This window comes from Lithobates pipiens, unplaced genomic scaffold, assembly GCF_037356315.1.
Source record: "Lithobates pipiens isolate NorthernLeopardFrog02 unplaced genomic scaffold, aLitPip1_a1.2 Scaffold_27, whole genome shotgun sequence".
In the NCBI taxonomy this organism is placed as follows: Eukaryota; Metazoa; Chordata; class Amphibia; order Anura; family Ranidae; genus Lithobates; species Lithobates pipiens.
In genome coordinates, this window is record NW_027507788.1 from 12,269,249 (window position 1) to 12,297,176 (window position 27,928).

At 46.3% G+C, this 27,928-nt stretch overlaps 1 protein-coding gene and 1 pseudogene across 1 annotated transcript in view; one reads left to right on the forward strand and one right to left on the reverse strand.

Moving 5' to 3' along the window:
- Positions 1 to 3,023, reverse strand: part of LOC143933358 (uncharacterized) — a 46,598-nt gene extending 43,575 nt beyond the window's left edge. The window contains exon 1 of the mRNA XM_077456225.1: positions 2,784 to 3,023. The gene's annotated coding sequence lies outside the window, so the exon portion shown is untranslated. The remainder of the gene's footprint in view (positions 1 to 2,783) is intronic.
- A 12,424-nt stretch (positions 3,024 to 15,447) lies between these two features.
- On the forward strand, positions 15,448 to 15,587 carry LOC143934648 (U2 spliceosomal RNA; annotated as a pseudogene).
- Positions 15,588 to 27,928: the final 12,341 nt, after the last annotated feature.

Sequence of the window (27,928 nt, forward strand, 5' to 3'; positions counted from 1 at the left end):
CCCCCCCCCCCCCCTCCCCCGGCCTCCTCTTCAGTCTTGCACGGTTGTACCGGCTCCTCTTCTGGACTGTAATGTCTTACTCTGACTTCACCGCACACTGTGAGCTTCTCACAATGTGCATTAGAAGCTGCAGCGAGCCAGCTTCATTTTTCTGGCTGGAGGACGTCCAGCATCATCTAGTACTTTCCTCTCCAGCCTGTAAACATCCCTTGTAATAGGAATAAAAATGATGGGTCTTCTTATTGAGAGATCTGTGGTCAAAAAGACCAAAAATCTCTTTACCCTTAAAAGGAAAAAAAAAACAAACAAAAAAAAAAAAAAAAAAAAAAGTACAGTACACTTTTGGAAGAAATTAGATTTTTGTTACTTTTTCTTTATTGAAAATGTTTTATATTAAAAAAGTATTTGCAAACCTTTGAGGTTTTTCACTTAAGGGCCGGTTCACACTGCAGGCGAGGCGAGGCAACTATAACATCTTTCAAGCGGTGCCTTCCCATCTCTCAAAATTTTGGTTCAGTGACACCCTCCATGTTCATGGTATATCAATCTTTTACCAAGCGCTTCAAAATAAGACAATTTTTAATAAGACCCGTCCCCAGATTAAGTGGGAAACGGAAATAGGGACTCAATTCTCAGAAGAGCAATGGGTAGAGGCCTTAAATGCAACTTACAAGGTTACTAAAGCAGCCAACTTGTGGGAATTGTCCTTTAAGATTGCCTTTAGATGGTACGTGACCCCACATGTCCTACATATAATTGACTCCACTAAGTCACCTTTATGTTGGAGAGATTGTGGAACCCATGGCTCACTCCTACACATCCTTTGGTCGTGTAGATTGCTAAATCAATTTTGGTCGGCAATTTTCAACCTCATCCAAGAAGTAACTCATGTTAAGATTACTCCCTCTCCGGAACTTGCGTTATTGAATATAGGTATTGATAAATTCCCCTATCCGCTCAGAGGCATACTCATACATATCCTTCTAGCGGCTAAACTAACTCTAACACGCAGTTGGCGCTCCAAACAGAGCCCTTCCTGTTCAGAAGTCATAGCTACTACCCAATTACATAGCATATATGAATGTATATATGCATCCAGCAAAGGCTGTCTCAGATCAAAACAAAAAGAGTGGTCTCTTTGGTATAATAAAGTCTTTAAAAGGTCTACCACATATTGATACAACTGTTTACATAATGCGCATGCAGTTATAACCACTTTTTTTTCTTTTTTTTTTTTAGTACATCCTCCACACTATTGATAGGCATAACTTGACTAGTTCGGAGCTCAAATTAATGTGAGAATAATACTGAAATAGATTCCCTTTACTTATTTTTATACATCTCTGGCCCTTTACTCTTTGTCTAAAGGATTTCATTGGTTACCATAAAAAGTAGACCTCAGCTGACACTACATCCTCTTATGTTGAATCGCATGACACAATCCTGTTCCCCCCCGGCTACAGCTTGTTCCCAGATGGGGTGGCCGCGGGACGGAGGAATAGTTGACTTATATATCCAGGCTCCATTGTTGCTGGGGCGGATCCATTGTTGCTGGCGGTTTGGTGTTGCTGGGGCGGATCCATTGTTGCTGGGGCGGATCCATTGTTGCTGGGGCGGATCCATTGTTGCTGGGGCGGATCCATTGTTGCTGGCGGTTTGGTGTTGCTGGGGCGGATCCATTGTTGCTGGCACGGATCCATTGTTGCTGGCGGTTTGGTGTTGCTGGGGCGGATCCATTGTTGCTGGCGGTTTGGTGTTGCTGGGGCGGATCCATTGTTCACTGGCAGCGATGGGCACACCCCCTTCTTTCAAATTGCTGAAAGCGGAGCTCCACCCAAAACTTTAACTTCTGCTTATCCAGCCCCCCACATTTGGCACCTCTTGGGGGGGGGGGGGAGAGGCAGATTCTTGCTCCCACTTCCAGCAAAGGATCGCTGCAAAATCTGCGGTGATCTATACCGTGCCCCCGGTCCGCCCCCCTCCCCCGCTGTCTTCTGGAAGACACACAGGTCCCAGAAGACATCAGGTCTTTCGTCAGATGAGGTGACCCGTTAGAATGTGTAACGGAAGTGACATTCCGTCTCCACCATCTTGCTACACCCTGCACTCCTCCACAGTAAGGATACAGTGAGAAGAGGGGGACACGGACATCTTGTTACACCCACCGCCATTTTACACTTTTTTTTTTTTATACAGTAAACTCAGTTTATATAGTGAAATTGAAATACAATACTTAGAAACGCTTACATGTTGAATTTTAAAAGCAGCGATCTTTTGTCAGTTTAGCAAACCCATGAGATCAGCAGGCTTGCCGTTGGTTTTAAAATTCAACATTTAAAAACAGTCAGACTGAGTTCTAACGATGGCATTTCACTATATAAACTCATTGTACTGTTAAAAATAAGTGTAAAAGGCAAAACTCTGGTGGGTGTAACAAGATGTCCGCTTCACCCCTTCTCACTGTAGCCTTACTGTGGAGGAGGGCGGGGTGTAGCAAGATGGCTGCGACGGAACGTCACTCTTTTTTTGGGTCGCCGAATCAGACACAACACGGCCCAGTCAGTCATGCGCGGTAGAGAACCAGGCTGTGAAGCTGCAATGGAGCCCATTTCCCGATTCCCTTACTAGCAATGTCGGCGCAGTTACACCACGAGCCGAATGGACCGCAAAGCTCAAGGCCACACCTCCATCGCCCTCTACAGTCAACCCTGGCGGGAGACACTCCAGCACACCGATCACCCCCCCACCTTACTGGCGTATCATCCCTCCAGTCCCGCACTCACCTTCTCTTCAGTGCTATGCGACTGCAGCGCGCGATCCTGGCATGGCCTACTTCATTAACCCCGCCCACAAGGCAGCTACCTATTAGCGTTCACTTCCCCGTCCAGGAATCGTAGCCCCGTTACCACGGCAACCTTGAATTAACTGTCAACCTTGAATTAACTGTGTACCAACAGCTTCTGTCACACGTGAAAGCCGAAACTCATTCTGAGCATGCGCCGAATCCTCATCATACAGCTTCATCAGTCACCTCTTCCTACTGGACGTCACTGCTCACACTGAGGACACTTTGAAGGGGACCTGTCCGCTGAATTATAGTACAAATAAAGACACACTTTTTAAAAACATTTTGTACAGAAAAATAACCCCTGTTATGTTATTTGTTAACATCCATGTCATATTGGGGAGATTTCCCCGTCACTTCCTGTCTTATAGCTACCACAGGATGTGCGGGGATCCCTGGTTGTCACCAGAACTAGCGTCCCCCATTGGAAGATTTCCCTTCACTTCCTGTCCTATAGCCACAACAGGAAGTGAGAGGAAATCGCTCTAAAGTGAGGGGATCCCTGGTTGTCACCAGAACTAGCGTCCCCCATTGGAAGATTTCCCTTCACTTCCTGTCCTATAGCCACAACAGGAAGTGAGAGGAAATCGCTCTAAAGTGAGGGGATCCCTGGTTGTCACCAGAACTAGTGTCCCTCATTGGAAGATTTCCCTTCACTTCCTGTCCTATAGCCACAACAGGAAGTGAGAGGAAATCGCTCTAAAGTGAGGGGATCCCTGGTTGTCACCAGAACTAGTGTCCCCTTTGCAAGATTTCCCTTCACTTCCTGTCCTATAGCCACAACAGGAAGTGAGAAGAAATCCCTCTAAAGTGAGGGGATCCCTGGTTGTCACCAGAACTAGCGTCCCCCATTGGAAGATTTCCCTTCACTTCCTGTCCTATAGCCACAACAGGAAGTGAGAGGAAATCGCTCTAAAGTGAGGGGATCCCTGGTTGTCACCAGAACTAGTGTCCCCTTTGCAAGATTTCCCTTCACTTCCTGTCCTATAGCCACAACAGGAAGTGAGAAGAAATCCCTCTAAAGTGAGGGGATCCCTGGTTGTCACCAGAACTAGTGTCCCCTTTGCAAGATTTCCCTTCACTTCCTGTCCTATAGCCACAACAGGAAGTGAGAGGAAATCGCTCTAAAGTGAGGGGATCCCTGGTTGTCACCAGAACCAGTGTCCCCTTTGCAAGATTTCCCTTCACTTCCTGTCCTATAGCCACAACAGGAAGTGAGAAGAAATCCCTCTAAAGTGAGGGGATCCCTGGTTGTCAACAGAACTAGCGTCCCCCATTGGAAGATTTCCCTTCACTTCCTGTCCTATAGCCACAACAGGAAGTGAGAGGAAATCGCTCTAAAGTGAGGGGATCCCTGGTTGTCACCAGAACTAGTGTCCCCTTTGCAAGATTTCCCTTCACTTCCTGTCCTATAGCCACAACAGGAAGTGAGAAGAAATCCCTCTAAAGTGAGGGGATCCCTGGTTGTCACCAGAACTAGTGTCCCTCATTGGAAGATTTCCCTTCACTTCCTGTCCTATAGCCACAACAGGAAGTGAGAGGAAATCGCTCTAAAGTGAGGGGATCCCTGGTTGTCACCAGAACTAGTGTCCCCTTTGCAAGATTTCCCTTCACTTCCTGTCCTATAGCCACAACAGGAAGTGAGAAGAAATCCCTCTAAAGTGAGGGGATCCCTGGTTGTCACCAGAACTAGCGTCCCCCATTGGAAGATTTCCCTTCACTTCCTGTCCTATAGCCACAACAGGAAGTGAGAGGAAATCGCTCTAAAGTGAGGGGATCCCTGGTTGTCACCAGAACTAGTGTCCCCTTTGCAAGATTTCCCTTCACTTCCTGTCCTATAGCCACAACAGGAAGTGAGAAGAAATCCCTCTAAAGTGAGGGGATCCCTGGTTGTCACCAGAACTAGTGTCCCTCATTGGAAGATTTCCCTTCACTTCCTGTCCTATAGCCACAACAGGAAGTGAGAGGAAATCGCTCTAAAGTGAGGGGATCCCTGGTTGCCACCAGAACTAGTGTCCCCTTTGCAAGATTTCCCTTCACTTCCTGTCCTATAGCCACAACAGGAAGTGAGAGGAAATCGCTCTAAAGTGAGGGGATCCCTGGTTGTCACCAGAACTAGTGTCCCCTTTGCAAGATTTCCCTTCACTTCCTGTCCTATAGCCACAACAGGAAGTGAGAAGAAATCCCTCTAAAGTGAGGGGATCCCTGGTTGTCACCAGAACTAGCGTCCCCCATTGGAAGATTTCCCTTCACTTCCTGTCCTATAGCCACAACAGGAAGTGAGAGGAAATCGCTCTAAAGTGAGGGGATCCCTGGTTGTCACCAGAACTAGTGTCCCCATTGCAAGATTTCCCAACATTTGGAATTTTCTTTCACAAATAATAACAGTAAATAGATCAAATAGACAGGGTGACTAATGGGGAGACAGACAGCAAACAAAAGCCTGACAAGGGTTCTAATTAGGGATGGGCCGAACACCTCCCCCCCCCGTTTCGGTTCGCAGCAGAACATGCCGAACAGGCAAATAATTTGGCAGAACGCACGAACACTGTTAAAGTCTATGGGACACGAACATGAAAAATCAAAAGTGCTCATTTTAAAGGCTTATATGCATGGTATTGTCATAAAAATGGTTTGGGGACCCGGGTCCTGCCCCAGGGGACATGGGTCAATGCAAAAAAATACGTTTTAAAAACTGCCGTTTTTATGGGAGCAGTGATTTTAATAATGTTTAAAGTGAAACAATAAAAGTGAAATATTCCTTTAAATATCGTGCCTGGGGGGTGTCTATAGTATGCCTGTGAAGGGGCGCATGTTTCCCGTGTTTAGAACAATACCACAGCAAAATGACATTTCTAAAGGAAAAAAAAGTCATTTAAAACTACTCGCGGCAACAGTGAATTGTTGGGTCCCGGCAATATAGATAAAACTCTTTGAAAAAAATAGCATGGGATTCCCCCACCCCAGTCCATTACCAGGCCCTTTGGGTCTGGTATGAATATTAAGGGGAACCCTGCACCAAATTTTTTTTAAAAATGGCGTGGGGGTCCCCCTAAAATCCATACCAGACCCTTTATCCGAGTACGCAACCTGGCAGGCCGCAGGAAAAGACGGGGGACGAGAGAACTCCCCCCCCCTCCTGAACCGTACCAGGCCACATGCTCTCAACATGGGGAGGGTGCTTTGGGGGTCTGACCCTAAAGCATCTTGTCACTATGTTGATGGGGAGAAGGGCCTCATCCCCCACAGCCCTTGCCCGGTGGTTGTGAATATGCGGGCGGGGGGCTTATGGGAATCTGGAAGCCCCCTTTAACAAGGGGACCCCCAGATCCCACCCTCCCCCCTATGTGAATTGGTAATGGGGTACCCAATCGTACCACTATCATTTCACAAAAAAAGTGTCAACATGGTAAAGAAGACAAAAGAACAACTTGGGACAAGTCCTTTATTATAAAATAAAAAAATAAAAATGTCCCACAATGTAATTTCAAGCTGCCCGACACACCGACAAAAAAAAAAAAAAAAACGAGACTCATCCGTCCCCATGGGAGGCTCCCGCCGAGTGATACGTCTTCTCTGGGACAGTTCTTATAAAACTGAGGGCGGGGTCACCTGTTTACCTCACCGGGTGGCCCCGCCCCCTCTGATGCCACGGGGAAGCCACGGGGAATCCCCCATGGCATCAGAGGGGGGCAGGGTTACCTGGTTACGTCACCGGGTGGCCCCGCCCTCAGTAATATAAAACTGTCACAGAGAAGACGCATCACTCGTCGGAAGGCGGATCGGTCCCGTTTTTTTTCCGGTCCATCGGGCGGCGTGAACTTACATCGTGGGACATTTTTATTTTTTTATTTTTTTTAAAGGACTTGTCCCAAGCTGTCTCTTGTCTTTTTACCATTTTGACACTTTTTTGTGAAATGGTAGGGGTACAATTGGGTACCAATTCACACAGGGGGGGGCGTGATCTGGGGGTCCCCTTCTTAAAGGGGGCTTCCAGATTCTGATAAGCCCCCCGCCCGCATATCCACACAACCACCAGGCAAGGGTTGTGGGGATGAGGTACTTGTTCCCATCAACATGGGGACAAGGTGCTTTGGGGGGGCTACTCCAAAGCACCCACCCCATGTTGAGGGCATGTGGCCTGGTATAGTTCAGAATAGTGGGGCGTTCTCTCGTCCCCCCCCCCCCCTCTTTTCCTGCGGCCTGCCAGGTTGCATGCTCAGATAAGAGTCTGGTATGGATTTTAGGGGGACCCCCACGTATTTTTTTTTAAAGTTGGTTTGGGGTTCCCCTTAATATTCATACCAGACACAAATGGCCTGGTAATGGACTGGGTTCCCCCAACCCAATCCCACGCTCTTTTTTTCAATGAGTTTTATCTATATTGCCGAGACCCGACAATTCATTACAGCCGCGATCAGTTTTGAATGACAGTTTTTCCTTTAGAAATGTCATTTTGTGCAGGGACAGTTCTAAACACGTGCCACATCACAGGCATACTATAGACACCCCCCAGGTATTATATTTAAAGGTATATAACGGGATAATTTAATTTAAAGGGATATTTTTCAATTTTTATTGTTTCACTTTAAGCATTAAAAAAAAATCACTGCTCCTGAAAAAATTGCAGTTTTTAAAACTTATTGTTTTGCATTAATGTCCCCTGGGGCAGGACCCGGGTCCCCAAACACTTTTTATGACAATAACTTGCATATAAGCCTTTAAAATTAGCACTTTTGATTTTTCACGTTAGTGTCCCATAGACTTTAATGGTGTTCCGGCGGCTTTCGAATTTGCCGCGAACACCGCATATTGTTCGCTGTTCGGCGAACAGGCGAACACCCGATGTTCAAAACGAAGTTACGCTTGACTCGAACATCGGGCTCGTCCCTAGTTCTAATCCCTCTCCATTATATTCACAACTGGAAAAAAAAGAAAAGTTTCTTTTTAATTGTACTTACGGTAGTGGTGTAGTGGTTAGCACTTTTGCCTAGCAGAAAAAAGGGTCACTAGTTTGAATCCCAACCACGACACCACCTGCCTGGAGTTTGCATGTTCTCCCTGTGCCTGCGTGGGTTTCCTCCAGGTACTCCGGTTTCCTCCCACACTCCAAAGACATGCAGGTAGGTTAATCTGATCATGTCTAATTTGGCCCTAATATGTATATATCTGTGTTAGGGGACCTTCGATTGTAAGCTCCTTAGGGGGAGGGACTGATGTGAATGTGCAATGTATATGTAAAGTGCTGCGTAAATTGACGGCGCTATATAAGTACCTGAAATAAATAAAATAAATTGTACTTTAACCACTTCCTGCCCTACTGCAGCCATGATCCTGGTAATTTTTTTTTTTTAAACCGGTGATCATTTTTACAGGGCTCAGAAGGGGATCCCCCCCCCTTCCCTTTCACTGCCACCCGCTGCCATCTCCAGGCTCTCCCATGCCACCAGGGACCGAGGACCGCGGTAAGCCGTCGGGTGAGCTGTGCACAAAGGTAGTAGCGGAACGTCCACTTCCCCATCTCCCCTGTGACGTTTCCAGTTTCAGTGCTGAATTTTCCTTGCCGGTGTTCCATCAGAATCAGCGACACATCAGATTAGGTAACGGAAGTGACGTTCCATCAGCTGAATACTGACCGCGCATGCGTAGCAGGTTTGCTAATGGGACAAAACACCTGGAGTCAGAAGACATCTTACTACACCCAGCTACGTCTTGAGTTTCACAGTCATTTCATAAATAAAGTGAGCAGATATAAATTAGAGATGTGCACTGCCATTCGTTTTTTTTTTTCATTCTTTTTTTTTTTTGGGTCATTCGTCATGATCGCAATTCGCAAATTTGTGCATTCTTAAATTTGAAAATTCATAAATCCGAAAATAAGAAAGAGAATTTGAAAGAGCGAAAATTCTTGTTCTTTTTGATTTTTGGATTTTCGTTCTTTCGAGTTTTTAGAATTTCGTTCTTCTGATTTTCAGATTTTTGTTCTTTTAAATTTCGGATTTTTGTCCTTTTTTTCAAATTTTCATTATTTTCGAAAATTAATTTTCAGAAACATTTGTCAAAAGTTTTTTTCCTTAATTCAGATGTTTCCGAATTAACGAATATGCGGGATTTTGACAAAAATTTTTATTCGGAACTAAACAAATTGCACATTTCTACTATCTATGTGCTCGGCGTAACCCCATCTTTTATATTTTACAACAAGCAGGTATTATATTTGTAACAAAATGTCCCACGTTCCGCTTGAGTGCTTTCGTCATATACAGCTTCCTCCCAGTCTGAATATAGATATATAATATTCCAACCACTGATAACCACAAAATAGGCAGTACTTGTTAGGTTGCTCAACATGAACTGTTTATTGAAACACATGTAGAGGAACTTCTACTCCCCCATCTCCCCTGTGACGTTTCCAATTTCAGTGCTGAATTCTCCTTGCCGGTGTTCCATCAGAATCGGCAACCCGTCAGATTAGTTAACGGACATCAGCTTAATACTTACCGCGCATGCTGATAACCACAAACTAGGCAGTACTCGTTTGGTTGCTCAACATGAACTGTTTATTGAAACACATGTACAGAGAGGTAAAACTCAGGGACAATCCCTCCCTTTGCATTCAGGGTGGGGTAAACTGTCCAATAACAATAGACACACAGGTCAGGTGTATTCACACTTCTCATCAGTGAACAGTCTTATCAGCAGGGAGGGGCTGCTGGAGGAATCCCCCCCCCCTCTACATAGACATACATCCCATAATATACTTTTCTCCCAAGGCAGACACAATAGAACAATGGAATACAACCACACCCCAAACGATCCTAGCAAAGAGTACAGAGCAAAATGAGACTATATATATATATATATATATATATATATATATATATATATATATATATATATATATATATATATATATATATATATATATTACATATATATATACACACACACACACACACACACACACAACATTCCAGTGTGGTTGTACAGCGAGTTCGATTAGTAGAAATCAGACTGGGGTTCTCGGTCACCCTGCGCCCCTAATAGACACAGGGTAAGTTAGACATAGGAGGTGCATGGGGAGCTGAAACAAGGGCTTCCCAACCTCTCCAAGGGATTCCGGGTTCCATGTGCCCCCCGCCCCAAAGTGACTCCCATCACAATATTGTTTTTTTTTTACAAAAGGCAAATCCACTTTGCACTGCAAGTGCACTTGGAAGTGCAGTCGCTCTAAATCTAAAGGGTAGATCTAAAATGAGTGGAAGCTCTGCTGATTTTATCATCCAATCATGTGCAAGACAAAATGCTGTTATTTATGTCCCCCTTGGATCTACAGCAACTTTATTTCTAATGCCGCGTACACACGATCGGAATTTCGGGAAGAAAAAGACCGATGAGAGCTTTTCATCGGAAAATGCGACCGTGTGTATGCTTCGGAATCGGAATTTAGCTGTCCGAATTTCCGGCAGCCAAAAATTGATAGCATGTTCTCAATTTTCCCGATGGATGGAATTTCCGATCGCATGTATGCAATTCCGACACGCCAAAAATCACTCATGCTCAGATTCAACTACGAGATGGAAGCTATTGGCTACTGGCTATTGAACTTCCTTTTTCTAGTCCCGTCGTACGTGTTGTACGTCACTGCGTTCGAAACTATCGGAATTTGCTGTGACTGTGTATAGGCAAAGACAGCTTGAGCCGAATTCCGTCGGGAAAACCATCAGAGCTTCTTCCGACACGAATTCCGATCGCGTGTACGCGGCATAAGTGAACTTTCAGTAAATAACCCCCATTGTGTTGTGTGCACTAAAATGAATTTAAGTGTTTTTTTGTTCGTTTTTTCCCCAGAACATTTGCCATTTGTTAAACAGATCCGCAAATATAGTATGACATAAAATTTTTTAAACAGCTGCCATTTTATTTTCCAGGGTCTCTGCTTTCAGAAAATATAGAATTGTTTTGGGGTTCTAAGTAATTTCTAGCAAAAAATAAATAAAATGCAGTTTTTTAACGTGTTGACTACGGCATGTTTTTAACATTTCGCACACAAATGAGTACAGATGATTCAATGTTTATTTTACATTTATTTATTGTAGTGACAATTGTTCTGTTTCTTTTTTTTCCTCAGAGTTATTTTGTAAATCTTTCAGCACAACATTGTAACATTCAGATTCATGTTTCAGGTTCCTGGAAATCACTCGTCTTCCTATAAGGAAGTTCAGAATGCTGTTCACTTTTCTGTTCTGTTCTGCAGTGATGGTTTGATCTGATTGCCAGGAAAGGTGAATAGATCAGCACACCCAACGGTAATTATTTGCTTCCCTGGCTATGAATATATAAATAGATACATTTTTGGATTCGTGCTAAATATCATCCTGCAGTCGGCATGAACCCATCATTCCTAAGTATAGATAGACTGGGGGGGGGGGGGGGGGGATTTACTAAAACTGGAGTGCTCAGAATCTGGTGCAGCTGTGCATGGTATTAGTAACCAATCAGCTTCTGACTTCAGCTTGTTCCATTAAGCTTTGACAGTAAAACCTGGAAGCTGATTGGTTTCTATGCAAAGCTGCACCAGATTTTACACTCTCCATTAGTAAATAACCCTCTTTGTGTTTCTTTTAACCCTATAGAGCAGTGATGGCGAACCTTGGCACCCCAGATGTTTTGAAACTACATTTCCCATGATGCTCCACTACACTGCATAGTGCATAAGTATTATGGGAAATGTAGTTCCAAAACATCTGGGGTGCCAAGGTTCGCCATCACTGCTATAGAGCAACCAAAGCAATCAATAAAATGATACAAAACAACACACATTGGGGGTTATTTACAAAAGGAAAATCCGCTTTGCACTGCAAGTGCACTTGAGATTGCACTGAAAGTGCACTTGGAAGTGCAGTCGCTGTAGATCCGAGGGGGACATTCAAGGAAAATAAAAAACAGCATTTTAGCTTGCACATGATTGGATGATAAAATCAGCAGAGCTTCCCCTCATTTCAAATCTACCCCTTAGGCCTCATGCACACGGACGTTTTTACAGCCGCTTTTTTGAGCGTTTTTTGCAGCTTAAAAAGGCCTGTCCATGTTAGTCTATGGCTTCATGCCCACCTAGGCGTTTTTGAGCTGCAAATGGCATAGGCGTTTTTAAGCTGTAAAAAAAAACCCAGGACCAGTGCGTTCCCTGGCTTGGAGCTAGAGCTGTAAAAACGCGAAAGGCGGGAAAACGCGCAAAAACGCGCACAAACGAGCACAAACGCGCAACATATTTTCTTTGTTTTCTGAGTGCTATAGCCAAGAGATGTGTTTCTTTAAAAACGCTACTTAACGCTAACGCTAAAAAACGCCAATGCAAAACGCGGTAAAAATCGCATTTTTAACGCCGATTTTTTCCAGGCGTCGGAGCTAGCTTTGCAGCCAGTTTTTTAAAACGTCCGTGTGCATGAGCACTTAGATTTAAAGCGACTGCACTTCCAAGTGCACTTGCAGTGCAAAGTGGATTTGCCTTTTGTAAATAACCCCCATTGTGTTTTTTTTTTTTTAATTGTCGCTCTTCTTTTGTTTATAGCGCTTGTAGTGCAAAGTGCATTTGCCTTTCGTAAATAACCCCCAATATCTTTTGCTTTTTGCTATAATAAATATCCCACATTATTTAAAAAAAAAACGCTAATGCCGCGTACACACGATCAGACTGTCCGGCGGACAAACCGCTGGACTTTGAAGCGGAGGTCCGCCGGACTTTCCGAACGAGCGGACCTGCCCACACACAACCGGACTTTTCCGGCAGACTAGGTCCACCGGACTATGGCGGGAGTCCGCCGTACTTTTGAAATGAATGGACTTGCCCACACACGGAGGAAAGTCTGTTCATTTTGAACAAGGCTCCAGGTAGACGGGACTAGCGCAGGAGGTCAATGTCGCCGCCTTCGCAGGGCCCCCCCTTCCCCAAAGCACCCCCCATGTTGAGGACACGCAGCCTGGTATGGCTCAGGAGGGGGGGCGCTTGCTTGCCCCACCCCCTTTCCTGACCGGCCAGGTTGCATGCTCGGATAAGGGTCTTATATGGACCTTGGGGGGGGGGGACCCCACGCCGTTTTTTCAGCGTAGGGCTTCCCTTTTAATTCCATACCAGGTGACGGGGCCAGCAACGTGTCAATCTTGCCGCCGAAGGCGGCGACATTGACCTCCTTCGCTAGTCCCGTCTACCTGGAGACGCATTCAAAATGAACGGATTTTCCTCCGTGTGCGGGAAAGTCTGTTTATTTCAAAAGTCCGGCGGACTAGCACACAGATGACCAGACAATTTTTGAGTCAAAACTACTTTCTAAGTCCGCCGGACTTTTGGGGGAAAAAAGTCAGCCGGAGCCCACACACAGGCGGATTGTCTGGCGAATTCTGGTCCGCCGTACCAAGTCCGCCGGATAGTCTGATCGTGTGTACGCGGCATAAAGATTTTACATTACATGGTCCCGTCCATTGGCCCTCAATGCGATAAAGTTGTCCTGTACTTTTAGCAGAGAAACAGCCCCAAAGCATCATGTTTCCACCTCCGTGTGTGACTGTAGGGATGGTGTTCTTAGGGTCATGATAAAAAGTTAAAGCGGGAGTCCGCCGGGACTCCGCGTTTTTTTTTTTTTTTTTTTAAAAGCCAGCAGCTACAAATACTGCAGCTGCTGACTTTTAAAATAGTGACACTTAAGCCCCGTACACACGAGCGGACTTTTCAACATCCAAAGTCCGACGGAATGATTCCGTCAGACTATTCGATCGTGTGTGGGCTGCAACGGACTTTTGACTCGCCAAAGTCTGAAGGACTTTAGAATATAGAATATGCTTCAAATTTTTCCGAAGGAACTCCGCCGGACCCGGTCCCTTCGAAAAATCCGCTCGTGTGTATGCTATTCCGACGGACTAAAACCGACGCTAGGGCAGCTATTGGCTACTGGCTATGAACTTCCTTATTCGAATCCAGTCATACGTCATCACGTTCGAATCCGTCGGAGTTTAGTGTGATTGTGTGTGGCCAAGTCCGCTCCGCCGAAAAGTCCGTCAGAACTCCGTCGGAACTCCGGCAGAACTCCGACGGAACTCCTTCGGAAGTCTGTCGGACATAAGTCCTCTCGTGTGTACGGGGCTTTACCTGTCCAGCGCGCCCGCGATGTCGGCACCCGAAGCCGATCTCTAGATCGTATCTCGGGTGCTGCCGCCGCCATCTTGGGTATGGGAATCAGGAAATGGAGCCTTTCGGCTTCATTTCCCGGTTCCCTACTGCGCATGCGCGAGTTGCGCTGCGCAATAAGGACGGTCCCCAATGCCTCTGGGATCTGTGTGTTTCCCAGCAGGCAGCGGGGCACTTGCGGAAAGGGGCGGGCACTTGCGGAAAGGGGTGTAATCTACGCCCCTTTCCGCAGAGAGCTATCCCGGAAGTGGGTGCAGTTACCTAGATTATCCAGGTAACTGCACCCCCCTCCCCCCTGAAAGGTGCCAATTGTGGCGCCGGAGGGGGGGAGGATTCCGATGAGCGGAAGGTCCACTTTAGGGTGGACCTCCGCTTTAAATTGTGCAGCATAAGTAAAGTCCATAGATGGTCAATTAGTAATATAGAGAGATAAGATGAGGCCACCACGTGAAGAAGACAATCTTCTCATCAAAGTGACGTATCCTTCCACCAGTGTACTCTTACTGAATAAGATGGACCACTGAGTAATCAAATGGTCAAATAGGCATGATCCTATTTGATTACTCAGTGGTCCATCTTATTCGGTAAGAGCACATTTTACTGGTGGAAGAATATGTCACTTTGATGAGAAGATTGTCTTCATCGCGTGGTGGCCTCATCTTGCCTCTCTATAATACTAATTGACCATCTATGGACTTTATTTATGCTGCACCATTTAACTTTTTTATCATATTATTGAGGTGTTATGATTTGCTCCTTTGGGTGTTCAGCTTGCAACCGTTTATATTATTTATGTGTGTGCGCTGATTCTTTTTTTTATTTATATTTCTTAGGGTCATGGTCAGCATTTTTCTTCCTCCAAACACGACGAGTGGAGTTAATGCCAAAAGGCTTCATTTTGTTCTGATCTGACCACAACACTTTCTCCCAATCCTCTGAATCATTTAGATGTTCATTGGCATGACTGTACATGCGCCTACTTGAGGAGAAGGGACCTTGTGGGCACTGCAGGGTTTCAATCCAATGGCGGCATATTGTGTTACCGATGGTTTGTTTGGTGACTGTGGTCCCAACTACCTTTAGATCGTTCGCAAGCTCCCCCCAGGTAGTTCTGGGCCGATCCCTCATTTTTTTCCTCATGATCATCCTTACCCCATGAGGTGAGATCTTGCATGGAGCTCCAGACCGAGGGCGATTGATGGTTATTTTGTATTTCTTCCGAATAATCGCTCCGACAGTTGTCTCCTTCTCAGCATCCTTCTGGCTGATGGTCTTTTAGCCCACTGCAACCTTGTGCAGGTCTACAGTCTTCTCCCTGACGTCCTTTGACAGCTCTTTGGTCTTGCCCATGATGGTGAGGGTTTGAATGGAAAAAAGAGGTTCTGTGGACAGGTGTCTTTTATACACATAACGAGTTGTCATCGCTTCTCGGCCTTTTGGCTAAGATCAAGTGTAGTATCTGTTCTTATCGGTTGCCAAAGGAGGCGCTGTTCCATCCCTATTCGAGAGGGTTTGGGCGGCGCTCTCCGATGGCGTAATTTGCATCCGGAAGGACATTTTCGGTAGGGGCCACGTCCTGCCGCCCGACAGTAAACTGGGGGCCGATGCATGGTCGAGTCTGAGCCGTCTGGAAGGATGCTCCTGGTGAAGATGGGTGCTGCCTGGTCTTATCCAGAGGGTCGGGTACCTGGCCTTCTGGCCTGGATTGGGGTAGTTCTAGCCCCGGACAGTTTTTCGGGAGGGAAAACCGGCTGCTCCCTAGGTAGGGGGGAGGAGCGGTTAGTACTTCTCGAATGTAATTAGGAAGGAGTGACGGGAGCGACGGTGGAACCTGATGGTAAAGGGCTCTCACCAAGCTTCCTGATCTTCATGCCTTCCTGTCTGGGGTGGGGGCTGCTGTGGTTCGGACCGTGGGTCAAGGCGATCTTGAAAGCCTATGGAGTATGTGCCCCTGGAGTGGCAGTCCGGGGGTGCCTAAGAATCACTGTGAGTGAGGGTCACTTTGATTTTGGGCACCAAGGTCACTGCCCCATAACATGCTTTTTTAGCACCTGCCTCTTGGGCCGTGCCTTTTGGCTGGGACCAGAGGAATTTTTTATTCCTGGCCGGAGGGCCTGGTCGTTGTTTCACACAACGACCACCTTTTCACTCTCCTCTTCACTATCCCTTCCCCACTTTTTATTTATTTTTAGTGTGTGTTTTGTCACGTCTTGTTTTGTCACTTTGCACGTTTGCTGTGATGAGTAGGGTCACAGGTTCTAGGGCCTGTCCTGAAAGTCTGGGGAGGGGGTGGACATGGCCTTTTGGCTTAGTTTGCCCTCTTCCTTAGGGTTGGGGTCTTCCTTCGGGGGGGCCTCACCTAGTATTTGGGTGGGTCTGTTTCGGCAGACCTTCCAAAGAACGGGGTCTGACTAATTTCGGCCAGGAAGACCAAGTTTTAAGTGTCCTTGTCCCTGTCAGGAGCCTAACGCCCCGGGGGATTCAGGACAAGGTCCTCTGATTTTAGAGGACTTGTGTACCCGTCTGCACTTTTTTGTGTCACTCTTTATGTGTGTGCACAATTTTTATGCACCGGGTGAAGTTTTTTGGAGTGTGTTTTGCACGCCACAGGCTTTCAAAAAAAAAAAAAAGTTGTCATTAGGAGCACCTTCATAAATTGAGACGACTAATCTGTGTACCACATGAGCTCCTACTGTGGCCAGTCTGTGGGAGCCAGAATTATGGTGGTTGGTTGGGGATCAAATATTTATTTTACTCACTGAACTACAACTACATTTATAACATTTGTATCATGTGTTTTTTTTTCTGGATTTTTGGTTGATATTCTGTCTCTATTATTTAAAATACACCTATGATAAAAATTATAGACCCTTCATTTCTTTGTAAGTGGGCAAACTTACACAATCTGCAGGGGATCAAATCCTTCTTTTCCCCACGGTATGCATAGTTACATTGTACCAAGCTCTACCAATAGAGCTCTATACAGAACAGTCCTGGAGTTCAACTTTAAACATACTTTATATACAAACAAGATTTATTTCATAGAAACGAGATAACTCAGATGGAATTGACAAGAATCCTAATTGTGTCATTAGCGCTTGTTAAACAACCAAACTGCACCTTTGTGTTTGAAGAACATCCAAATTTGCTGGTTTATACTGGATAGGTTTGCACTATAGGTGTAACTATTTACAAGGCAGGGTTATAACAGAACTGGAACTCTTTATATACTCTACATATCTGAACATTTCAGTATAGTCAAAGGCAATAAACATTTGTGTGCCCAATTAACATTCCAATAAGCCGTCTCGAACTACTGTATGATGATTTTGTGTTATATAGTCCTAAAGTGTCTATTACCCTAAACATTGATTTGCTTCCTATATGTGTGTGTATTTTATAAATCATAGACTTTATCATTTTCATGTATGTCTTTCATCTGAAGTACCTAGTGGATCCTGCCAGTCACCTGTCTTCTTTGTTCTAAACCCACTACGCAAAGTACAGAAGCTGACCTGTGTTAGTGTGGTCAGTGGTCAGTCTTTAGCTGGCCATTCAGAGGTATAGGGAACTGTGCAGGCACACAACATGCCTGTGTTGGGTAATTTGTTCAGCCACAATGCCATCCCAACCAATCACAGCCTGCCTCTGGCACACACACCCTCCCAATCACAGCCTGCCTCTGGCACACACCCCCTCCCAATCACAGCCTTCCTCTGGCACACACTCCCTCCCAATCACAGCCTGCCTCTGGCACACACCACCTCCCAATCACAGCCTGCCTCTGGCACACACCCCCTCCCAATCACAGCCTGCCTCTGGCACACACCACCTCCCAATTACAGCCTGCCTCTGGCACACACTCCACTCCCAATCATAGCCTGCCTCTGGCACACACTCCACTCCCAATCACAGCCTGCCTCTGGCACACACCACCTCCCAATCACAGCCTGCCTCTGGCACACACCCCCTCCCAATCACAGCCTGCCTCTGGCACACACCACCTCCCAATTACAGCCTGCCTCTGGCACACACTCCACTCCCAATCATAGCCTGCCTCTGGCACACACTCCACTCCCAATCACAGCCTGCCTCTGGCACACACCACCTCCCAATTACAGCCTGCCTCTGGCACACACCACCTCCCAATTACAGCCTGCCTCTGGCACACACCACCTCCCAATCACAGCCTGCCTCTGGCACACACCCCCTCCCAATCACAGCCTGCCTCTGGCACACACCACCTCCCAATTACAGCCTGCCTCTGGCACACACTCCACTCCCAATCATAGCCTGCCTCTGGCACACACTCCACTCCCAATCACAGCCTGCCTCTGGCACACACCCCCTCCCAATTACAGCCTGCCTCTGGCACACACCACCTCCCAATTACAGCCTGCCTCTGGCACACACTCCACTCCCAATCACAGCCTGCCTCTGGCACACACTCCACTCCCAATCACAGCCTGCCTCTGGCACACACCCCACTCCCAATCATAATGCGCCTCTTGCACATATCCCCTCCCACTTATAGCCTGCCTCTGGCACGCACCCCCTCCCAATCACAGCCTGCCTCTGGCACACCCCCTCCCAATCACAATGTGCCTCTGACACACACCCCCTCCCAATCACAGCCTACCTCTGGCACACACCCCACTCCCAATCATAATGTGCCTCTTGCACACACCCCCTTCCAATCACAGCCTGCCTCTAACACACACCCCCTCCCAGTCACAATGTGCCCCTGACACACACCCCCTTTCAATTACAGCATCCTTCTTGAAGATGCCTTCTGCTCAACCACAGCATGCATCTTGCCACAGACTGAACAGTCAATTGAATACAGGCATGCTGTGTGTCTGCACAGGGTCCTGCAACCCCACCCCCCCACCCCCACTCTCAGGAAGAAGAGATGCATGGTCACATGATAGAACTTTTTAACCTTGTAAAAAAGGTAAGACAAATAATTTGTGAAACTAAGCAAAATCAGCTATGGTGTCTACATAGTTATAACTGTATTAGAGAGTGTCTATAACATTTTATGTTCACAACTACACTGCTTTAAAGGTGAACTTGGCCTTACACTAAAGTGTAAAATCCCTTTATTGGTTTTATAGCAAAACATTTTGATTTGGGGATATAAACATCCCCACAAAACATGCAGCAGAAAAATGCAATAAAAAACACATTTAACATTTTATATTATTTTAATTTAAACAGGACATGAAACACAACAAAGGAAGTGCTGAAAAAGAACCACAATCACTTTTGGCTTTAACACTAAACTCCCCGATAATTAGATATGATCTAAACACAAGAGCCACGTGTATTCTTACTTGAATCTCTGATTAATAAATTGATCCATTGAAATATATAAAAAAAAAAAAAAATACATTTTATTTAAACAATGATTAGTAAATTGTCTAAAAACAATTCCACAACAAGTACATAAAGTACAGTCCTTATGGATACAGCAGATTTGATGTACCCAACATGTTTCGCCCTCAATCTGGGCTTCTCCCACAGGGAAGACTTGTCCACTTGGAGCATAAGCGTTTCCAGGATTTGAGACAAATGTATACACTACAATCGATGATGATTCAAAGAGACTACAACCGCCACTACAAGCCAAGGACTGCAGGTAACCATAGAAGGTATTTAGGGGACCAGAAGAAATCCAGCTCAGCCCCGACAGTGAGGGGGTGCCTACGTTAAGGGACATTTTCATGGCAGTAAACTCCTGCAATGTTTCAATAACAGCCCTTACTACTGAGATAAAAGGGGTTAAGGCAGGGATTATTTTTCTGCGCCATGACACACAAAAACTCAGGGAAAGGACCTCTGCACTGGAGGGGAGAGTGAGCTCCTTAGAGGATGACATGGCGCCCATGCAGAATGACCTTACTTACAATAACCACCTGCTCTCACAACATGTCGCCTGTTTAGATGACATGGAGAATAGAATGAGGAGGAATAATGTGAGGGCCATAGGAATACCAGAGCGCACGGAGGGAAAGAACCCAGTGGAGTTTATTGAAAGATGGCTGACCAACGCCTTTGGTAGAGAAGTGTTTTCTCTCATGTTTTTTCGGTGGAACGCGCACACCGGGTTCTGGCTAGACCACCACAACCAGGAGCCCCTCCAAGGCCCTTTCTATTCAAGCTCCTTAATTACAAGGATAGAGATGTGATTCTCCATAATGCCAGAATAAAGCCAGCTGCCCCGAAGTTGGAAAATACCAAGATTTTTCTTTTCCCGGATTTCTCAGCTGACAGAAAAAAACTTACTAAATTTACAGATGTCAAACGTCGGCTCAGAGAGCTTGATCTTAAGTATGCCATGTTATATCCATCTCGGCTACGAGTCGAGGCTCTAGGATCTGTTCAATTCTTTGATACCCCATCTCTGGCCGTACAATGGCTGGATCGTGAGGCACAATCTATCCATGCAGCTCACAACAGGCGTGACGCCAGGGGCGTAACTATAGGGGGTGCAGCAGTTGCGACCGCAACCGGGCCCTGTGAGGCAGGGGGCCCATGCAGCCCCCTCTACATATGGCTGCTCTTTAGTTGTGCATTCCCCGCATGACCTGTGTCCTCAGCCGGCTCCTCAGAGTACCCCTCTCCTGCTCCATGCATTGCCACTCAGTCCGATGTCTGTTCTCCCCAGCCAGAGTCCCGCCCACCCCGAGTCCGGCCCACTCTGCACTGCAAACTTTTCCCGGGTAAACAAACTTTAAGCACACAGATGCAGTGCAGCCCTATGAGAGCTCCCCGGAGGACACTGCAGGCTTGTCTGCCAGCCCCTCCTCCTCCCTGTCATACACAGATGATGAAAGGTCTTTCTGGGAGATATGCTGATCGCCCGTGCAGCACACTGGATGGAGCCCAGGCCAACATGGATGAGTGCATGGCCTACAGCTTGGTCATGGTGAGTGAGAGGACCCCATCCCCCACACACCATTACATACCCCCTCCATCTCCCCCTGGGGACAGGGACCCCTTCTCACGTGGGGACAGGGACCCCCACTTCCCCTGGGGACAGGGACCCCTTCTCACCTGGGGGCAGTAACTTCATCTGCCCTGGAGAAAAGGACCTCATCTCTTCTGGGGACGGGGACCCCATCCTGCCTAGGGACAGTCCCCCAATGGGGCACCTAAAAATAAATAAAAATACTGATACCAGTGGTGGAACTACAGGGCTCACAAAGGTCATACCTGTGACCACGCCCTGGAGTTCCACCGCCGGACTCAGAGGGAAGGGCCCTGGCTGGGGTTCAGGGGGGCCCTTCATGGTTTCTTGCATTGGGGCCCTGAAGGTTCTAGTTACGCCACTGCGTGACGCACCTCCCTGAGGACCTTACCCTGACCACTGTCCACTGCGACACATCACACTTTTTCTCCCCACTACCATCACGACAAGGCGGAGGTAACTAACTGTCTGACTATGGTTATGTTTTTGGAACCATGTGCACACATGCGGCTGTAGTTTTTGCTGCTGAGAAGTTTAGGACACTGAAGTGCACTTCCACTGTTGCCCCCGGGATGGATAGGACTAGGTCCCCATCCGAGTTCTGGAAAGTCTCTGAGGCCCTCTTGGCCTATTGTTTCTTGTTTTTATTTTTGTTTTCCTCCTCTCTTTCTACTACCAATTTTAATATCATGGCCTCTTTACCATGCCACTTGGCAGCTGTGGGATCCACCCTCCACAACACCATTACTTTAAGAGTACTATTGCCTTCACCAACGCTGACCTTACAACCTTCCTTAATATGTGTTTTAATAAGCTGGCATAACCCTCAATCCACGGGTTATCTAAAAAGAATGTGGTTACCTGTACATGCTTTATTTCTAACAATAATCTCTGTAGTTAATATTTTACTATTCCAATGTCTATAGTAACAAGAATACTGACCTGGAATGTCCGGGGCTTAAATAATCCGATCAAGCGCTTGGCAGTGCTGCGGACGATCAAGCGCTTGAAGGCAGACATGGTATGCCTACAGGAGACTCACCTCCCCCCGACATCTACCCCACTAATAGCACAAAAACAGTTCTGTCATCAGTACCATGTCACTTTTTCGGTTTACTCGAGAGGAGTGAGCATCCTGATTAAAAAAGGTACACGATTTTCCCCGTTGGACATTAACATTGACCCCGAGGGTCGCTATGTATTTTTTGTTTGGAAAATCTATTTATTGAATAGATCATAACATACAGCAGAAACAGCAGGTACATAGTATGTGTTACAAACAAGCCAGTACAATCTCAGTAGAAATTCTATTAAAACAACAGTACAAATTATTAAGAAATTCTAGCATATTTCTTCTCTTTGGAGATACAAAGGTTTCCACATCTCACTCCGTTTGATCTGTGACCAGATCCAAGAAGGTAGCGACCGGAGTGTTCCATACAGTGTTATATGAATACATTGGAAGAATACCCTAACTGTTCTACTAATTGGTTGCTGTACCTCTAAATTGCGCTACCGTAAGTGACTGGAATGCTACGTCTAATATATGATGTCCAGCATCAAAACATAGGGGGAAGGAGGGGGGGGTGGAAAAGGAAAAGGGAGGGTAGGTGCACAGTAGTATGCTAAGAATATTGCCTGAACCGATCATGACCTGTGGTGACCATGAAAGCGTCAAATGGGAACGACCTTCCGATTAATTCTTTTAATCACCCATATACCGTTTATAGTCATCTGTTGTTTGGAAGTGTTTCCAACATGCCCAGGTGTTAGTGAACTTAGGTGATGTGTCAAGGATTCGATGCGTGAGTTCTTCCATGTCCATTATTCTGTTTACTCTACGTAGCCAATCCTTGACACAGGGGGTCGTAGTTGTTTTCCAATAGACTGGAATGCACATCCTGGCTGCATTGACTAAGTGTATTATAACTGACTTCCTGTAATGGCGCTGAGACAAGGTCGTATGATGAAGTAAGTATTGGGCCGGTGTGAAATCTAGTGTGAAAGTCGTTATGGTAAAGATAAATTGGTGGATCGTCTGCCAGTATAAACGAAGTGCTGAGCATTCCCACCAGATGTGCAGGAAGGTTCCATTAGCTGTACCACATCTCCAGCATGTTGAAGAAACCGAAGGGTAGAAGGAATGCAGGATATCAGGGGTCCTATACCATCGGGAATAGAGCTTAAAACCATTTTCCTGTACTGATACATTCCTAGAACCTTTGTGAACATTTATTAGTATCCGTTCCCAATCGTCGTGTGTTAGGTCTATACCCGTGTCTGTCACCCATTTAGTGCGTAGTGATGTCACGGAGTCGTTCGTAGTAGGAAAGAAAGCAGTGTAGAGTTCAGAAACCAGATGTCTCTGTGGAGTTGTTTTAGTGCAAAGTTGTTCAAACGGGGTCAGGTCCCTGCACCACGTAGTGCCTGGAGACTTCTGGAGTAAAAAATGTCGTATTTGTAAGAAATTAAAGAAAGGTATCTTTCTGTCCGGGAATCTAGTCAGTAGAGATTGGAATGTAATCATTCTACCCTTGTCGAAGAAGGATCCTGCTCGAACGTAATCTCTGGTTATATCGTCAGTGGAAAATGGCGCTTGAAAACCAGGGGTGAAATCCGGATTGTGCTCTAAGGAGGTAAGCGGGCCATGTGTGGAGGATATTTTGGTACTCCGGCAAACTGTTTTCCATGTATTAAGTGTGGTGCTAATCAAAGGGTGATCTGAGATCACTGTCTGTATTGGGGCTGTGCCTATCCAAGGAAGTAAATGTATCGGTGCTTGTACAAATGCCTCTTCGATCGTCACCCAAGCTTTGTTTCGTCTATGTATGTGCCAATCCACGATTCTGGTCAGTTGACATGCCCAGTGATATTTGCGTATGTCCGGGATTCCCAGACCCCCCCGTAATTTGGGGAGAGTCAGGGTCTCCCATTTAATGCGCGCTTTTTTGTTAGCCCATACGAATTGGGAGCAGAGAGTTTTGAACGTCGCGAAAAAAGTGGGGGGAAGTGTGATTGGAATCGTTTGTAGAAGATATAAGAACCGTGGGAGAATGTTCATTTTAAGAATCGCTGCTCTCCCAAACCACGAAATAGTAGGTATTTTCCAATTTAGCAAATCAGTCCGAACGGAATTAAGTAGTGGTAAATAGTTGCAAGGATAAAGGTCTGTTAGTTTGGTCGGTAATTGAATTCCCAAATATGTGATAGCATGCTTTTCCCAGCCAAAGGGGAAGTTCGTCTGGCAGTGTGTCAGTACATCGTCGGGTAGAGTGATGTTGAAGGCCTTCGATTTATGGAAGTTAATTTTCAGGTTCGCTATTGTCTTAAATTGAGCAAAGTCCTTGAGTAAATTGGGTAAGGTGATAAGTGGGTCTGTGAGAAATAAAAGGATATCGTCCGCGTATGCAGCTATTTTATAAGTCTCATCCCGAATTCGGATTCCCTTAACATTGATGTTCGTGCGGAGTTTGTGGAGTAAGGGTTCAATCGTTAAAATGAACAGAATCGGGGATAGTGGGCAACCCTGCCTCGTGCCGTTGGACAGGGAGAAGGCGTCCGACAAAAGCCCATTAACTTTAATTCTGGCTGTGGGGGAAGAGTACAGTGCCGTAATATATTGTAAGGTACGTTCTTTAAAACCCATTTTCCTAAGGGTGGCCAACATGTAATCCCAAGCCACTCGGTCGAACGCCTTCTCCGCGTCCAACGATAAAAAGAAGCCCGGACTGTGGGAAGCCGATAGCCATTTATGGACATTGATCGCTTTCAGCATGTTGTCGCGCGCTTCACGGCCCGGAACAAAACCTACTTGGTCCAGGGAAACCAGGGAGGGCAAGAAGGGGAGAATACGATTCGCAATGACTTTCGCGTAGAGCTTCATATCTACATTTATCAACGAAATCGGTCTATAATTAGGGACCAAAGCGCCGTCTTTCCCTGGTTTCGGGATCATTGTAATGTGTGCCTCATGGAGATCTACGTGAAGCGACGGGGAGTCAGGAAGTTTATTAAATAGTTCAGTAACGTGCGGTATAAGTAAGTCCGAAAAGGTTTTGTAATATACAGTGGGGAAGCCATCTGGGCCGGGGCTTTTGCCCGGTTTTAGCTGTTTAAGGGCGGTCAGTATTTCTACGGGCGAAATTGGCTTCTCCAAGTCTGTGGCAAGATCGTCGGAGATATTCCCCGGGCAGTTCTCGGCTAGAAAGTCTGTTATCTGTTGGGTTCTGTCGTGTTGTGTGGCAGTCGAGGGATGTCTAGGGAGATTGTAAAGATTTGAGTAGAATTTTTTAAATTGTTCCACTATGCCAGATGGGGAAGAAATCTTTAGACCTTGCGGATCTAGGATGTGATGAATCGTGGACATTGCTTTTCGTAGTTGGATTGCTCTGGCTAAAAATTTCCCTGATTTGTTGCCAAATTCGTAATAATTGCGTTGCATAAGGGTATACTTCCTCCTGATTGGAATGTTAAGTTCCTCCAGGAGATCTAGTCTGGCCTGTTGTAATGTGTGGAGCGTGTTTTCCGCTAGTGTTCGTTTGTGCGACAATTCTAACGAGTGGATGGTCTTCGACAATTTATCGAGTCTGGCCTCCCTATCCTTCCGTCTCTTAGCTGCAAGGGAGATCAGTTCTCCCCGAATCACGCATTTATGAGCTGCCCATCTTGTTATAGGATGGATTTCAGTGGAGGCGTTATCCGTAAAGTAGTTCGTTAGGCTAGTAGAGATAGAACGCACTACTTCCGAATCGCTGAGCAAAGAACCGTCCAACCGCCAAATATATGGTTTGACTGTTCTGATCGGGAAGGACAGGGTGATCGAGACTGGATTATGGTCAGAGAGCACCATAGGTTCGATGGAAGCAACAAGTAAACAGTCTAAGTCTGCCCGAGAGAGGAAAAAGTAGTCGATCCTCGAATATTTGTTATGAGGGGGTGAATAATAGGTGAAGTCCCTGGCGGTCGGATATAACGTTCGCCACGTATCGTGAAGTGTCAGTACGGTCAGTTGGGATTTTATAGCCCTCAGCGCACTGTATTTCAAGGAGGAGGTACCGTTCGAGGAATCTAAGGTGGGAGTCAAGGCTGCATTGAAGTCTCCTCCGACCACCAGAGTGCCCTGATAAAAGGCGGTGAGTTGCAGCATCGTGGAGTTGAAGAACGGGACATGATGCTGGTTGGGGGCGTAAATGTTGGCTAAAGTAATAGTTTTGCAATATAATTCTCCTCTCAGAAAAACATAGCGTGCTTCCGTATCCAACAACGATTCTTGCACCTGAAAGGGGCAATTCTTAGATATAAGAATCGATACTCCCTTAGATTTTGCTAATGGGTTAGTAGCATGAAACACTGTTGGATAAAGGGAGGACCGCAAGTTAGGTATTTTGTCAGATCTAAAATGGGTTTCCTGAAGAAACACTATATCCGCCTTAGTTTTACGTAAAAGTCGAAACAATTGCGATCTTTTTTCCGGCGTGTTAAGGCCTTTCACATTAAGCGAATACAGTTTAACCTGAGAATTTGGGATAAGAGATTGTCGTTTGTGCATGGTGCAAGGTCACCCTCGTGTCGTAGTGCAAATGGTCGTATGACAGGTCGTACAAATTAGAAGTGTCCTAGAAGAAGGGAGGGAAAGGGGAGGGGAAGAGCGAGGTATGTGAATAGGGATAACGGGAAACAGGGATAAACCCTTAGGCGTTCGCCGTGAGGATAGAGGACCAGCCTCTCCCTCAGAGTGAAAACGTCCGGGAAGTGTACGGTGATCGCGCGGGCAGTGTCCGGTATATAACAGGACACCTCCGTACGATCAGCCGCAGCGGGGTTGTACCAAGTCTCTCGGTAAGGGTGGATACGTTAGATTTCAGATGTGACCGCGATCCGGTCCAATGATAAAAAACATACAAAGGCCCTATCAAAGGAAGCGGACTGGCGCAACCTCTTTTTCGTTCAAGCGAAGGCTGTCTAGTTTATATAGCCTATTTCGCCCAGCTAGCTGAAAGGAAGTACCACATGCTTACAATGCAGGGAGGACAGACCTATTAGTTGTAGGCCATAGTCACTACATAAAGTGTATACAAAGGAATAGAGGTGGACAGGAGGATCCTATAATACTCATACACATCACTCGTATTAGCGCCCTGTTGTCAATAATTAACTAGTGCAAAGACCCCATCTTCGGATCTTAGTAAAGGAGAATCGGGACCGTGCATGGTGTGGAGGAAAGAGTTCTTCGAGGTACACGAGAGGTATGAGCACATTTCAGCGTAGGCCCGTCCCGTCTCCCCGAGCGCGCCCCTCGATGGAGTTGGCAAGCACGGGGGGACGAGCATGACCAGGCCACCCACGTCTGCAATCTAAAACCCTCATTGGTCCCTAAAATTGGGGTCAACATCAACTAGACGTACGGGCTTCTATTCAACATTAGGATAACTACAAAGAATGTGACAGTGTGAGCGGCAACCCTCCCACCTTATATCATGCAATATAAACCTTGCAATCAGCATAAATACAACATTTCACGAATATAAGGTAGGGTTCAGCAGTTCAGTTCATCCAATTGTATCTTAACTGTGGGGAGGTAGTAAGTCTAACATCATCGTATTTCTAACTACATGTAAAAACATACGGTCTAAGACGACTTTTCCGTGAACTCGTGGCTAACGAAGAAACCTGTCTATACTAAACTTTAAACCTATAGGCTACGGGGGCCAATTCCAGATCCGACGTTGGCTACCTAGGAAAGAGTCAGGCCGGTTCTGGATTGGTATAAACTAACTAGGCAGCCCGTAGAGGCATACAACCGAAGGCTTAAGTCTCCGAAGAGGGGGTATTTCACCCAAAAGAACTGGACTTAGCTGAAGAGTCTCACTCCTGGGGAACGATCCCGGTGATGATCAGCCTCTCACCTGGCGCGGCCAGATCGCGGGGA